The 15458-nt window shown below is 46.6% G+C and overlaps 1 protein-coding gene across 2 annotated transcripts in view; it reads left to right on the top strand.

The window, feature by feature from the left end:
- Positions 1-2504: 2504 nt before the first annotated feature.
- LOC146809218 (uncharacterized) overlaps positions 2505-15458 on the top strand; it is a 234566-nt gene continuing 221612 nt past the window's right edge. The window contains exons 1-5 of one of the 2 annotated variants that reach the window (XR_014966377.1): positions 2505-2579; positions 2974-3037; positions 3150-3236; positions 4439-4605; positions 6842-10583. The gene's annotated coding sequence lies outside the window, so the exon portion shown is untranslated. Of the gene's footprint in view, positions 2580-2973; positions 3038-3149; positions 3237-4438; positions 4606-6841; positions 10584-15458 lie in introns of those variants that run through there. The other variant, XM_085616038.1, reaches the window with a different exon arrangement.

Raw genomic sequence — 15458 nt, 5'->3', positions numbered from 1 at the left:
AGCAGAAATCAATCAATCATCAATAAAGGGAAACGAAGAGAAACCTTAAGCTGCAAAACTCCCAAAGCCAGAGCCAATACCTTGGTAAAAGTCTGAGGAGCGGTGGAGAGACCGAAAGGCAACACCTGAAACTGGTATTGAGCCCCATCCACAGCAAACCATAGCAACTGTTGGTTTTCATGAGGGACAGGTTCATGAAAATAGGTGTCCTCCAAGTCCAGGGAAGCCAGAAAGACACCCTGAGTGGAATGACAGACTTCAATGTGGTCATCTGAAAATGATCCAGCTTCACTGTTCTGTTTAGAGCCCTGAGGTACAGAATTGGGCAGTGAGAACCTTCTTGTTTTGGGATCAAAAAGAGAGATGAGTAGAAGCCTAGGCCACTCTCTTTCTCTGACACCTTGATAATAGCTCCCTTTGCGGGCAACTTTTCCACTCCAGACAACATAACAGTTCTCTTCATGGGGTCTCCTAACAACAGGGTAACTCGAAAAAGAGTCTGAGGAGGAAGACCCCGAAATGGAATCCGATACCCCTGATTGACAACTGACAGAACCCACTGGTCAGAAATCAAGCTGGACCATTGATCCCAGAACAAATCTGGCCAGGCTCCCACACCGGCATAGTCATTTCTGACCAGTCCCCTGGGGCTTCTGAATCTGGGGCTGGGTCTTATTGGAGAACGTGGCCCACCAACATTGTGCCCATTCATGATAGAGCTGAGAGGAGGAGAGAACTCAGTGAAAGCTCTGCTTATGGAAGAAATACGTCTTCTTCTGCAACGACTGGAAAGACTGCAGCAATTTTTTTCTACTCAGTAGAACACTGTACCATTGTGTTTAATTCATCCAGAAAATGTTTTGGAACTTCAAGGGGCAGCTTATGATTTAAAGCCTTATGTGCTGCTTCCAGAAGCCATGGCTTTGTCCACAGTGACCGTCTACAGCCACCATTGCTCCAGCTGCTGAGGAGAAAGCCCACATGGTATCAAATGTGATGTCAGACAGAAACTGAGCCAACACCTCCATATGCTCCAAGCTAGGAGTGGGATTGCCTTGATCCCGAAGACAGCCAAACAACTTCTTGAAATCCTTAATAAGGACTTGTGAGGCATAAGCAGAATAAGTGCTCCCCTTGATCCCAAAATGAGACGCAGCATACACTCGCTTCAAGGCAACCTTCACCTTTCTTTCAACAGGACCAAAAAATGAAGTCTCCTCAGGCGACAAGGAAGAGGTAAAAGCCATTGAGGAAAAAATGGAATTGACCTTAGGAACTTGCAGAAATTGGTCATCAAACTATGCCGGGTGATACCTCTTGCCCAGAAAGTGAGGAATCCCCTGCTTCTTGATATTGTGGCTTTCCTTAACGATATCATGCAAGGGCAAATCATCCATCATAGAGGCACTATACTGGGAATAGAAGCCATCATACACTAGGTTCAAATCGCGACACCTCCCCTAATATGGGCCAACATGTCTGAAAAAACTGGACATATTTGCCTATAGGAGAATTGAATAGTTCCTCGTCCTCATCTCTTTTCAGCTTTTTTGTAAAAGGCTCATTCAATGCAGCCTGCACTGCAAAATAAATTAGGTCCTGTAAGTCTGCCCTGAAGATCTGCAACAGGTCGTCTTCTTGCAGCTGCTGAACATGTTTCCTTTTGGAGCTGGACTTGCCAGACTCAGGCACCGACTCTTCATCCCCCATGTTGGAAAAGTCAAGAAGGAAGTGCACCATAACTACTGCCTATTTATGCCTTCCTCCTAGCAACCAAGTCTCATTCCCGTGAGACTTGGAAAGCCAAAAGACAGCCTTGCCACCTCACCCTCAGCCACATACACTAAAGATATGGCTGCAGGATCCAGATGCTACTGGGACCACCTCAGCACCTGAACGGCCTGCCAGAGACTGCCTAGAATGCTGCAGCCCAAGCACATGCGCATGGAGCGCAGGCGCAGGTGGAGCAAGAGCGCGACCTACCAAGCATTACAGTAAGGTCAGCGTAAGTTTAGAAATATATAAATAACAATGTAAAAATGAAATAACATGCCGAATCAAAGAAAACAAAAGTTAGTCACATCTCTTTCACCACATGTTGCATTCTGACGGCCCGTCTAGGGACAGGGAAAAAAAGGCATGGCGGAGGGTAATGTAACAACTGGGACTGGGAGGCCCTTAATCAGGAAATTAAAGATTACAGGAAAGTAATCACACATTTGTGCTGGCTGCAGGCAATGTGTGTATTAATATCCTCGAAGAACACCAGCAAAAAAAGTCCCAGCAAATCGTAAAAGAGGCCAGAAACAGCCCAAAAAATGCCATATGTGCCAACTTGTGACACCACTGCTTCTGACACTGCCTGTTACCTAATTGGTGCTCGAGCGCACCTTCAGGTTCCGGCATTGTGTTCCTTGCGGGCCAGCACTATTGGAACTACAATTTCCATGAGCCCTGCGCGTTACGTGGTGCACGCAGAAGGCGCCTATTTAATTGCTGTCAGACTACAGAGCAGCGTCGGAGATTCTGTTCCTGGTACAGGGGAGAGATCAAAGGACGCTGTCTTGACCGCTGGTCGGGTAAGGTTGCTCTGCACCACTCGCCTGTTTCCTGAACCTTTCCTTATTCTCCGCGTCAGAGGTGCTGAGAACCTCTTTGTCCGGTCTCTTGCTAAGTTTCCTCGGTTAACAATTGGAAGTCGTCTCGTTCTGGCTGCCTTGTGTTTGTTCTTTCCTCCCTAATAACTGCTTGTTGCCCATGAGGGAAACTCTCTGTTTGTGGATCTTTTCGGGCCATTCCGAACATTATTCTTTTGCTCTCCTGCGAGCAGGCGCCCTGCTTTGTTACTACCTTGCCAAGTGACTGTGTTCTTGGGTATTATTGCACCTTGTAAAAATGGATTAAATATACAGATAGGATTGGGGATCAGTTCTTGGTTTATGATTTGTTGTCTCTTTGGGCTCTATCTAACAGGGGTGTTTTGAGAGAGTAGAGGTCTACACTCAACACCTGTGACGACAAGTCGAGTCCAATAAGGGTAGGTAACTGAATAGGAAGACACATTGTTTCCTTAAAGTAATTGCATTTTGAATGTAAGGCTGTAGCATGTGTCATGAAAATGTTTTATCCCTGTCTATCTCCTACTACAGCTAACACAACAGATAACAGATAACAGATACTTCCCCCAACGGAACTACGGATTGCGTAGAATATTGCTTTCCTATGTTTTGTTACAGGTATTGTTGAGAGATCTAGAGGAAATATCTTGTGTTAATATATTCAGTTGTGCTCCATAGAATTAGATTTTCATGAGTCTTGTTGCTGTCATTTCAGTTCTCCCTCCTTGCTGTTCCCTCCCTTTCCTTCCCTCACTTGATCATCCCACTGTCCTGTACTATTATAGCCGTTTGGGCTTGGGATTATCAAGAGGTGGACCATACTGAGCAACAAACCGATCCTGAGGATACCACCTTGACAATGCTAGATTGTCCGACTGGTCCGTCCGACAAAAAGCATTTGCATGAAAACTTCATATCTTTCAGTATCTTTCATACAAGTTAAAAAAAGTACAAGTAGCCCTTCACTACTTACAGGCTTGAAATCAATAATGAGTAACTGATTTATATTTAAAAGTAACCTTCCTCAACCAACAAATACATTCATTTTTGTATTTGCAAATTAAATAAGCAGAAGGCTCCTGCCGCACTTTAAAGCCCCAGAAACTCTTATTCACTGATACAGGCAAATGGGCACCGTCCTTCAAATGAGACAAAAAGTATCACAAAGGAAACATGCTTTACTTCACTTTTTTTGTTTCAAGGTTCTTGGAGTAGCGCATTCCCCTAAAGTTCAAGTACAGTGCAACATTTGCAATGTCAAAGGTGGTGACATTCTGTGGGAAAGTCATCCTTTTAGCCCTGATCACCCCCATTGTTTGTTTAGTGCTGGTGGTAAATGACTCTGACTGTGCCCCTGGCTTTGCTTACCAAACCCAGGGCCAGTACTCTGCTGTAAAGGTATATGATGGTTTGGTACAATTACAATTGATAATGACAAACCTTGTAAGTCTTTAGTATAAAATAAGGAAAGGAGGATTCAAACTACCTATAAGTTACAAGCATATAATAGGGCAGGGAGGTTTAGAGGTCCAGTAGATTTCCTGAACTGGAATGTACTCTACTGTGTTGTCTGCTGTTATTTTAAAGGCATTCATGATTTGCAGACTTTTATTTAGAGTTACATTATATGGAAATTCAACTTTGAAATTAATGATACTTCCAAAGTAGTAATCTACTCTATTTTTAAATATGTCACCCCTAAGAACTCCCTTAGGTAGCCCAGTGGTAGGGTGCTATGTAACTATAAGCAGGCACATTATAAAATATGTTTTATAAGCCCGATGATGGAAAAACTGACAAATGTGTTTTCTCCATTGTAGATGATGAGCTCCATAAGGGGACCGACTCGACATCGAGAGTCAAGTCGGCTCCAGAATTCCAGGATTTTATCACGGCCTCACAAAAAATCAAGTCGACGATGTCTACGTGAATCCAGCCTGAAGAGGAACCTTGCTCGATATTGAGAGAAAAGGCTCCAGAAAAACGAGTAAGTGTGATGGTAAAATTATGACCGGGACCTACAACTTAGTGTATCCAACTAGGGCTCCATCATGGTCAGCCTCAAACTTTGACTTTGCCCTGGTAAAGTGCGAACAGATTTCCCAATTTGGCGCCAATAGATTTTAATCACAAGAAAAGTGTTTATTCTTTTAAAATTCTATCTCCATTTCCCTACATTGCATTTTTGTAATTTTGGTGTCTATTTGTTCATTAAAATATAATCTACTTTTATGAATTGGAGCTAGCTTTTTATTGTGCTTTGTGTCTTACTTATGTTATGTATTGGTGTTTTTAAAATGCTTTGCACACCTGTCTCCAAAGTTAAGCCTGCCAACCCATTGGCAGCTACCAAGGGCTGAGCATCGGAATATTTTTTCAGACCTTGACTGATCCTTTTATTGTGTTTGTAGCCCTATTACTAGTGGTAAGCCACTACTTATCTCTACTTACAACCCACTTTCCAACAAGTACTACTGTTTAATCTCTTTGTCTATTTAATACAACAATTAAACCAAAACAATTAGATGGGTCATACCTTAAATCAACAAAGAAATATAATTAACCACAGCACAAGCACTTTTGAGAAAAATAACACCCAGCCTAAAAGGTAAAAAGCTTCTATTTGTGAAAACATAGCCAGTAAACTTTCGTGACCTCGGCATGCTTGCTATAAATAACATCATGAAGATCTTCCTGAAAGCTAAGATTAATAATGTTAATGTTAATGACACTTTTAAAGCGCGACAAATACCCGGAGGTGTCCTGGCGCTGTCTAGAAATTGTGAAAGGTCAAGCCTGTAAGTTATAAGCGGCAAGTGAAGGGAGGTCAATCATACAGGAAAAGCCAGGTCTTAAGTTCCTTTCTAAATGACAGCAAATCAGGCATGGTTCTAAGATAGAGTGGAAGGTCATTCCAAGCCTTAACGGCTCCGTAAACAAAACTTCTACCTCCCCATCGAGCCTTCGTGATATGTGGGACTTGAGCCTGTTTAGTTCCTTTTGATCGAAGGCTTCTTCCCGGAGTATACCATTGTATACGCTGCTTTAAAAATTCTGGGCCAAGTCCATGCAAGGCCTTAAATGCCATGGACAGCGCCTTAAAACGTATACAGCTTTTTATGGGGAGCCCATGTAGAGTTCTTCTTTCCAAAGAAACTGAGGAGAATCTGGAAGAGCCTGTAAGTAAACGGACTCTGCAAAATCTGTAATCTGTTCAGTATGCTTTGCTGCGCGTTAAAATACAGCCTGTTACAATAATCAAGTCGTTGTTACCAGGGCCCTTACCACCGTATGCCTACTATCTCGAGGGAGCAAGGGTAGCACTTTTCTCATCATTCTGATGTTAATACTTTTATTTGGTTCTCCATGGTGAGTACAGTATCATGCCGAGGTTTTTCACCTTTCTGGCTGGAATTGGAAGGGTGCCCATGGAGATGGGCCAGCAGGCATGGGTCCAAAACTTAGAGGTATTACCAAACAGTATGACCTCCGTTTTGTCCGAGTTTAATTTCAGGCAATTTTTGGACATCCAGCTACTCACGGCCACCATGCACTCCCGTAAACGCAATTCCACATCCCCCTCCCCCCCTGGTGTCAGTGATACAACAATTTGCGTATCATCTGCGTATAAGCAAGAAGGAGCCTTGCTTTTTTTCCACCACGTGTTGGTGAACATTCCTCTATTTTATCCTGAAGTTGAAATCCAATGACCAAGATAATAATCAGAACAAAATAGATGACTGTTGTTTTCAGTTCTTTCTTTTTTAAACCAGTTCAGTGAACAATAAGTGCTGAACTCATAATCTTCCTATACTTGTCCTTACCTATTTTTAACATACTATTTATTTCAAGTCAAATTGTTTGATTTGTATAAGCTAGTCAGGTGCTGGAGAAAGTGTATAGGTGTCAGTCTGAGTGTGAGGTTGGAAATAAACCCAGGTCTTCAGCTTCTTGAGGAGTCAGGATGAGGCCCTAATGTGAAGGGGGAGGTCTTTCTATGTTTTGGGTACAATGTCTGAGAATCCTAAGGCTCCCATTCTGCATTATCATATCTAGGGCCTATGTGCAACTGAAAGTGAGACTCCGTGCATGTGTCTGGTGGGTTGGTGGTAGTGAAGTTGTTTGTTAGTGTAAGTTGGACATATGTGTGCAGTGCCTTGTATGCATTCATGAGAAGCTAAAGTCTTTTTATTTTTTTTATTTTTCCCTTGGATGACTTTCAGCACTTATTCAAATAAGGAAAGAAAACATAGCACTTAGCTGACTTGAACCGCTCTGGCCATCACGTTGTGGAGGTCTTGTTGGAGCCGGCTCGTAAAATAATTGAAGGCAGTGCTCCACTGAGTCCAAACGAAAGGCAGCTGCTCACAGAATCCAAACAAAAAAGCAAAGCGGCAAGCACTGGAAAGTCAGTCTTTTATAGACTGTGGAGGAAGCTATTAGCGCATGACCCATGGCACCCTGCAAAGACATGTGTACACAGTGAATGACTGCTGCACGTGATTCGAGAACAATCTGGACCATGCAGTTGTTATGAAAACAGGAATATTAAGTGCAAACTGTCAACAGCCATTGGTGCTATACAAAAACAATAAAGAAGAGTGATACACTAATAATAGGAATGTACAATGAAACATTTTATATTGCAATGTGACTGACGCTTTTTCCCTGTAAATGATGACAAATAACGTAGGAGATGTACTGCGTATGTCTACCCCTGACAGGTATGTCTGAGTCCACATCTGCATCCTGATGGATCATCCTGGGCAGGATGTCAGTGAGGAGTTGACAATTAAACCTGAATAGGCAGTGTCCTGTCCCCACACAAAGGGTTGATTACCCCTCGTAGTGTGTCTAAAGCCATGGTGGAAAGAAAAGAACTCTGTACATTTCAAAGACCCTTCTTTAAAGTCACCTCCACTTCAAAGGCACACCGGGATAAAAGTACTGAGTCTCTGACCCTATCAAATCAGACACTTCTTGACTCGTAAAGAACCTCTGTCAGAATAACTGCTGTGCTGCTACATAAACTGTCTTTCTGCTGGACTACTGCTCTGGAAGAACTGCTTTTCTGCTGTGCTGCCCTGCTGCCTGCTGCTCTCTGACCCCGCTGAGGGAGAGCTGGACTCTGCCTTGAATCCAGAGTGATCTCCAAGGGAAATCGAAGGGGAACTGTTGAACCCCTTATGGTGAAAAGTAAAATAAGAATCAATCCATCAATCAACATTTGTAGAGCGCACTACATACCTGTGAGGGTCTCAAGGTGCTGGGGGGGACGCTACTGATCGAACAGCCAGTTCTTGAGTAGCCTCCTGAAGGTCAGCAGGTATTGGGTCTGTCGTAGGTTAAGTGGGAGGGTATTCCAGGTCTTGGCGGCGAGGTGGGAGAAGGATCTCCTGCCGGTGGTTGTTCTTCGGATGCGTGGGATGGTGGCGAGTGCGAGGTTGGCGGAGCAGAGCTCGCGGTTGGGGGTGTAGAAGGAAAGTCGTTTGTTGAGGTAGGCTGGGCCGGTCTTGTGGAGTGCCTTGTGTGCGTGGGTGAGGAGCTTGAAGGCGATCCTCTTGTTGACAGGCAGCCAGTGCAGGTTTCTCAGGTGGGGGGTGATGTGGCCGTGGTGTGGTATGTCGAGGATCAGTCGAGCCGAGGCGTTTTGGATGCATTGTAGTAGTTTGATGAGCTTGGTCGGGGATCCCGCGTAGAGGGCATTTCCATAGTCGAGTCTACTGCTGACGAGGGCCTGGGTGACTGTTCTTCTTGTATCTGTCGGGATCCACCTGTAGATCTTGTGGCGCATGCAGAGGGTGTTGAAGCAGGAGGAGGAGATGGCAGTGACTTGCTTGGTCATGGAGAGCGTTGAGTCGAGGATGATTCCCAGGTTGCGTGCGTGGTTGGTGGGTGTCGGGGCTGTCCCCAGTGCCGTCGGCCACCAGGAGTCGTCCAAGGCTGAAGGGTTGGAGCCGAGGATGAGGACCTTTGTTTTGTCCGAGTTCAGCTTCAGTCGGCTGGTCTTCATCCAGTCGGCGATGGCCTTCATTCCTTCGTGGAGGTTGGTTTTGGTGGTGATGGGGTCCTTGGTGAGGGAGAGGATCAGTTGAGTGTCGTCGGCGTAGGAGATTATGTTGAGGTCGTGCTGTCGGGCGACGCGTGCAAGCGGGGCTATGTAAATGTTGAACAGTGTCTGGCTGAGGGAGGACCCCTGAAGTACGCCGCAGATGATCTCGGAGGCTTCGGATTGGAATGGGGGAGGCGGATGCTCTGGGTTCTGCCGGAAAGGAAGGAGGTGGTCCATTCCAGAGCCTTGTCTCGGATCCCTACGGCGTGGAGGCGTGTGCGTAGTGTGGGTTTTACAGACGGTGTCAAAGGGGCGGAGAGGTCCAGGAGGATGAGGGCCGCAGTTTCACCGTTGTGCAGCAGTATCCTGATGTCATCGGTGGCGGCGATGAGGGTGGTCTCGGTGCTGTGGTTGCTGCGGAACCCTGACTGGGAAGGGTCCAGGATTCTGGTTTTCTTCAAGGTATTGGGTTAGTTGTCTGTTGACGATCTTCTCGATGTAAATTGATACTTGTATAGCGCACTACTCACCCGCAAGGGTCTCAAGGCGCTTGTATGAATACCGCTGTGGAACCCATCCTGGCTTTCCCTGTGAGGCGTCCACTCCTGGGCACCCCCAAGGTGGAGGCCAGGCATCCTTAGCGTTGTGGGGGCCGTTGTGGAGATTAAGCAAGCTATTGCCCAGAGTTGCAGAGTGGGACTCCCTCATTGGAATAGGCACCGAGGCGAGAATTATCAGGTCCGTGGAATTTTTGAGCCCAAGACCCGCCGAGGCGAGGAATTGAACCCTGGTCCCGGGCTAGACCTCTGCATCAGGGTCTGCCTTCTCCACTTGACCTTGGCCGGGAATGGGAGCAGAGAGATGGGCTGGAGGTTCTTGAGGTCTCTAGGGTCTGCCTTGGATTTTTTGAGTAGGGCGTTGATCTTGGCGTGTTTCCAACTCTCTGGGAAGGTCGCGGTCTCGAGGGAGAGATTGATGACATTGCGCAGGTGGGGTGCGATGGAGCTGCTGGCTTTGTTGAAGATGTGGTGCGGGAATGGGTCTGATGAGGAGCCTAAGTGGATTGTGCTCATGGTCTTGATGGTGTCAACGATGCTCAGGCTGATCCAGGGTAGCAGGAGGCCGTGGTCAATGGTGTGTGGGGAGATTGTTGTGTTGATGTCTGTTGGGGCTGTCTGGGTGTTGAAGCTGTCGTGGATGTCTGCTATCTTGCGGTGGAAGAAAGTGGCGAGGGAGTCTCACAGGGCTTGCGACGGCGGTATGTCATTGGTGTTGGAGCTGGGGTTGGAGAGTTCCTTCATGATGTTGAAGAGCTCCTTAATATTGTGTGCGCTGTTGTCGAGACGGTCTTTGAAGGAGGTCCTCTTGGCAGTCCTGATGAGGTGATGGTGGTTGCGGGTGGCGTCCTTGTGTGCTGCGTGGCTGTCCGGAGTCTGTTTACTGTTCCATTTCTTCTCTAGCTTCCGGCAGGCTCGCTTGGAGGCTAAGAGTTCTGGGGTGAACCATCTGGCCCTCTTGCTGGTGTCTCTGTGGGGGGGTTTCTTCAGCATCAGCTGTGTTGGAGGGTTCGGTGGGTGGGCTGAGGGCAAGGTTTGCGTGTAGTTGGTCTTCGGTGATTTTTCTCCAGCAGCGGCGAGGGATCTGTTGGGTGTGGTGATGTATGGTGGGTTTCTGGAAGGAGAAGTGGATGCAGCGGAGGTCGGTCCAGAGGAGTTCAGTGGTGTGGCTGAATGCGATGTGGGGGCTTGCGGAGAAGATGGGGTCAAGCGTGTGGCCTGAGTCTGAGGTTGGAGAGATTATCTATCCGGGTTGTCGAGTTGCTGTTGTCGTTGTTCTCCAGGTGAAAGTTCAGGTCTCCGAGGAGGATGTAGTCGGCGCAGCGGCCGCCATATATGGGAATGTGTGAGGGGCAGCGAATGGGCAGTGAGGGGGGCGGGGCCACAGGGGACGCAGTGGCGGAACGGGAGCGCGGGGTTACCTGGAGGAACCTTACAAAACAGGGGCAGCGTGGGGGAGACAGAAGGCAAAAAGTCAACAATCAGGGCAGCGAGGGGGAGACAGAAGGCAAAAAGGCAACAATCAGGGTTAGCGAGGGGGAGACAGAAGGCAAAAAGGCAACAATCAGGGCAGCGAGGGGGAGACAGAAGGCAAAATACGGGCACAAGTGAAGGGCAGCGAGGGGGAGACAGAAGGCAAAAGTCAACAATCAGGGCAGTGAGGGGGAGACATAAAGCAAAATATGGGCACAAGTGAAGGGCAGCGAGGGGGAGACAGAAGGCAAAAGTCAACAATCAGGGCAGCGAGGGGGAGATAGAAGGCAAAATACGGGCAGAAGTGAAGAGCAGTGAGGGGGAGACAGAAGGCAAAATACGGGCACAAGTGAAGGGCAGCGAGGAGGAGACAGAAGGCCAAATACGGGCACAAGTGAAGGGCAGCGAGGGCGAGACAGAAGGCAAAAGTCAACAATCAGGGCAGCGAGGGGGAGACATAAGGCAACAATCAGGGCAGCAAGGGGGTGACAGAAGGCAAAAAGCCAACAATCAGGGCAGCGAGGGGGAGACAGAAGGCAAAAAACGGGCAAAAAGATACAAACCTAGGGCCTACCACTGGCCACCAGGGATGAGGCGCAGGTGGTAGCCTGCGGGTGGAGGAGGGCCTCGACTTCACACCAGCGGCAGCATCAGGGCACACAGGCAGAACTGTGTGGTGGGGGAGCAACCTACCAGCAAGGTCAAGGGTCAGAACAGCGCTCTCCCATCCCTCACACTCTAGCAGTCAAACAATGCTGCTCTTTTAGACTACTAGTCACACTCTACCGGAAGGGTTCCTATAGCCTTCAGATAATCCCAGTATTACACTACTGATAGCACTTCTATGCCCAATTAGCAGTTATCCACTAGCAGAAGTTCTGAAAATGCTCACAGACTAGTAGTCATACAGAACAGACAGAACGCACACCCTTCACAGAGCATCAGTCACCTGCTTCCAGAAACAATCTCACAAGCCTCTAAAACTTGTACATTATTAGCAGTGAATCAGTACATATATTTTTTATGTCTATGAAAAGTGGTACCATCTTCTACTATGCTGTCTTTTGATAGACATTGTGTTTTGGGCGTACATGTTGCTTCTGATAATTATGGTGGTACATTAATAAAGCCTGTTGTGCTCACTTTTTGGTAATGCACCCCTCATGTTGTGTTAGGCACATGGGGGATATTGTGTTTATAGGGAATAGGGCTTGCAGGTGTGCAGACCATTACTGGTGCCTTCAAACCCAGACACACCCCACAACAAAAGACCACGCCTGCAACCTCGGCATCATCCTGGAAAGCAAACTTACCATGAAATGACAGATCAACACAGTTTCCTCTGTCTGCTTCCATGCTCTCTGCATGCTGCGAAGAATCTACAAATGGCTCCCCACAAGCACAAAAAAAACAATCACGCAAGCAGTAATTACCACCAGCAGGAATGCAGCAACGCACTGCACACAAGAACTACTACAGAACATATGAGAAAGTTCCAAACAATGCATCACTCAGCGGCCAGACTGATCCTCAACCTGCCCAAATGGACCCATATCACCCAACACCTGAGGAACCTCGACTGGCTCCCTGTCCGGAAAAGATGCCAATTCAAATTATTGACACACGCCTACAAAGCCTTCCACAACCAGGGACCAGCATACATGAACCACTGCTTGCACTTCCACCAACCATCGAGAAACCTTCCCTCTGCCACCATCCTACAGACATGGTGCATGCCAGAAACCGGTCCTAGGAAGCTTGTTTCCGGTCCAGGGAAGACACGGCTTGGCAGTTCGGGATGGACTGTTCCCATGAGGCACAGGGTCAGACTGATTTGCATATGGCCGTGTCTGAACTGGGGTGGCAGAGTGGGCTAAAGAACAGTGATGGATTAAACCCAGATCGGTTGACTGAGGGTGAGTGCTTGCAATGTTCAACACTCCGTCCATCATTTCCTTTGGTTTTTGCTTTGTTCGCCATAAGTTGGCAGGGTATGCTCAGACGTGAGTCCCTTGCTCACTTTGCCACTGGATTCAAGCAAGCCTGGCTGAATACGGCTGAAATGCCAGAAACCGGTCCTAGGAAGCTTGTTTCCGGTCCAGGGAAGACACGGCTTGGCAGTTCGGGATGGACTGTTCCCATGAGGCACAGGGTCAGACTGATTTGCATATGACCGTGTCTGAACTGGGGTGGCAGAGTGGGCTAAAGAACGGTGATGGATTAAACCCAGATCGGTTGACTGGGGGTGAGTGCTTGCAATGTTCAACACTCCGTCCATCATTTCCTTTGGTTTTTGCATCTGCCGTAGTCACAGCGGAAGTCGCTCCTTCTCCCACCTTGTTGGCAAGTCCTGGAACACCCGCCCTCTCAACTTCCGAACATCATCTTTGCTGACTAACTTCAGACCTGGCATTTCGACTGAGCTCAGCAACCAAGCACCTGGATACCCTCACATGTGATAAGCCGCACTCCACAAGTACTGATTGATTGATTGATTGATTGATCAAATGTAAGGGGGGTTCAGGGTACGTTTAGGGGGTAAATAGACCTAACTGGCCCATCATTAGTGTGCATCCTCTGTTGGTCTTCAGACCAAGTTTGCAAACTTGCCGGTAAGGAATTACTTGTTAATTTGTGCATAGTATTTAGAAGTGTCTGTAATAAAGTACTTTTTCATTTTACAGGAAAATGTCCCGACTGGACAGCTATTTATTAAATGTGGTTTGTTTCCCTCCTGAACACTGAGACTTTAGCCCACAACACTTTCCCTGAGAAACCTTGGACTGCTTCCCTCACTATCCTGAGAGCCTATTGCTAAAAAAGGGCGACCAGGGTCCAAGATAGGGTATGCAGTATGCTCAGCGTTTATCTGTAAAAATTCTAATGACATTCATTTCAAACCACCTAAATAATAACAACAGTCCCCTCAAGACAGCAATAATTCCTCTTTCCCATGCATTGCGAATAAAAATTCAAACTGCACCAGAATACACATGTTGAAGCTACCAATGTTCACAACTTAATAGCACGACAAGTAGTGGTTTTAGTTTATTGTTGATTGTTACTTGTTCACATTGTGATGTGCAATCTTTGTGAGACTACTGACTGCACAGCAAAAAGTCAGATAGAGGGAAACTGGCTGCGCAGGGATGGGCGGCTTGTCTCGGTCTGTTTACCTTAGTATATGATCCTAACGTGAATACTCACAGTGAAGCCTTCACCCTCCATGGAATGTAAACATCGCTTTTGGACTTAGCTCTCGCAGAGGCTGATGAAATGCTGATGAAAGGCGATTGCAAAGTTTCTAGGAATCTTTGTGATCTCCATCGTCATTAGGGTAAAGACACTGTTGTTTTGCTGCCTTGGATCGCTATATAAAAATGCAAAAACATATTTTTTTTACTTTCAAATGTCCTTAGAAAGAGACACCATTGCAGCATGGGGATAGATAGGGTGGGATATGTACAAGGAAGTGGGGGAGAAAGGCATCAGCCTCCCTGCCTTAACGCCTCTCTCCGCCACTTCTGAAACGAAAGGCGGCACCATAGTTACAAGAATGTGGTGCAGCCTTGCGTTTCCCCCTGCGATGGCACTAAGTTTAGCAACTTAGCGCCAAAACAGGCACCCTTGCACCATAGTGCATGGGTGTCTGCGTGCAAGGGAAGAATTGTTTATGTGTCGGTAGGTGTCCCTTCCTGCACATAAACAATCCTAAAAATGCAATTCTGTCACTTTCATGTGTACTGCTTCATGCCGCACACATGAAAGTGACAAAATTATTTTTTTCTTCAAAGTTTGTATATGTACAGGAATGGACACCTTCATGTACATAAACAAACCATGGCATTTTGCTTTTTCCATGTGTGCTGACCAAGCCAGCACATATGGAAAAAGAAAAAATGAGGAGAAATAATGCATTTTTCCTCATTTCGCGAACTTAAGACCAGGATTTACCTAGTCTTAATTTTGGCACTGCCTCCTATGTACGCCACCCTTACACATAGTGTCAAAATGAATGGGTGTTGCGGTGGAACACCCACGGCAATACCCACTTCTCACCCTTTCCACGCTAACCATAGCGTGAAACGGGGCCTTATGCATAAGGCAGCGTTAAGCCACATTAAGTGGGTTAACACTGCCTTGTATAGAAAGCAGTAAAAGTGAAGTTGTGGTGGCGATAGGGACTTGCACATGTGCCCCAGGGTTTCTTCATAGCACAGCCTTTATAGACATAAATATTTGGTTGTCGGCTGTCATTTTATGGTTAATGATGGATTCATGGCGAATGGTGGATGATGGCAGAGTTGTGGGTAGATGTGTGCGGAAAGGTAGATGAGTGCCTGTGCATGGAAAGATAGACTGCATATATGGACATTATGAGCAGATAGACAGGTGACTGGGATGGTGAAGGATTAATTCATATGGGTAGAAAGATGCAACAATAACATTTCTTGGAATGAGTAATTTCCATTTGCAATGATATGCTATTGAACAATATATATTTTATAGACAACTGGGTTTTACCAACATAATTGACTAAATAAACTATGCCTCCTGCCTGGATAGAACTCCAAACCTTATTGCATATATCATAACTGCTTGATCTGTCAGCAGCACCAGATGAACTCCGCCTGTCACTGTGTGAAAACTATAGCGGCAAATAAAAATAGTAGAATTCAAGTTCTGTTAATAAGACAGAGCACCAGTGCCTTGTAATTTGATTTAATTTATTCAGATATCTAGCAGCCCTTTGAAACA

Source organism: Triturus cristatus, chromosome 7, assembly GCF_964204655.1.
Source record: "Triturus cristatus chromosome 7, aTriCri1.1, whole genome shotgun sequence".
Classification (NCBI taxonomy): domain Eukaryota; kingdom Metazoa; phylum Chordata; class Amphibia; order Caudata; family Salamandridae; genus Triturus; species Triturus cristatus.
This window is presented reverse-complemented; position numbering and strand designations above follow the sequence as displayed.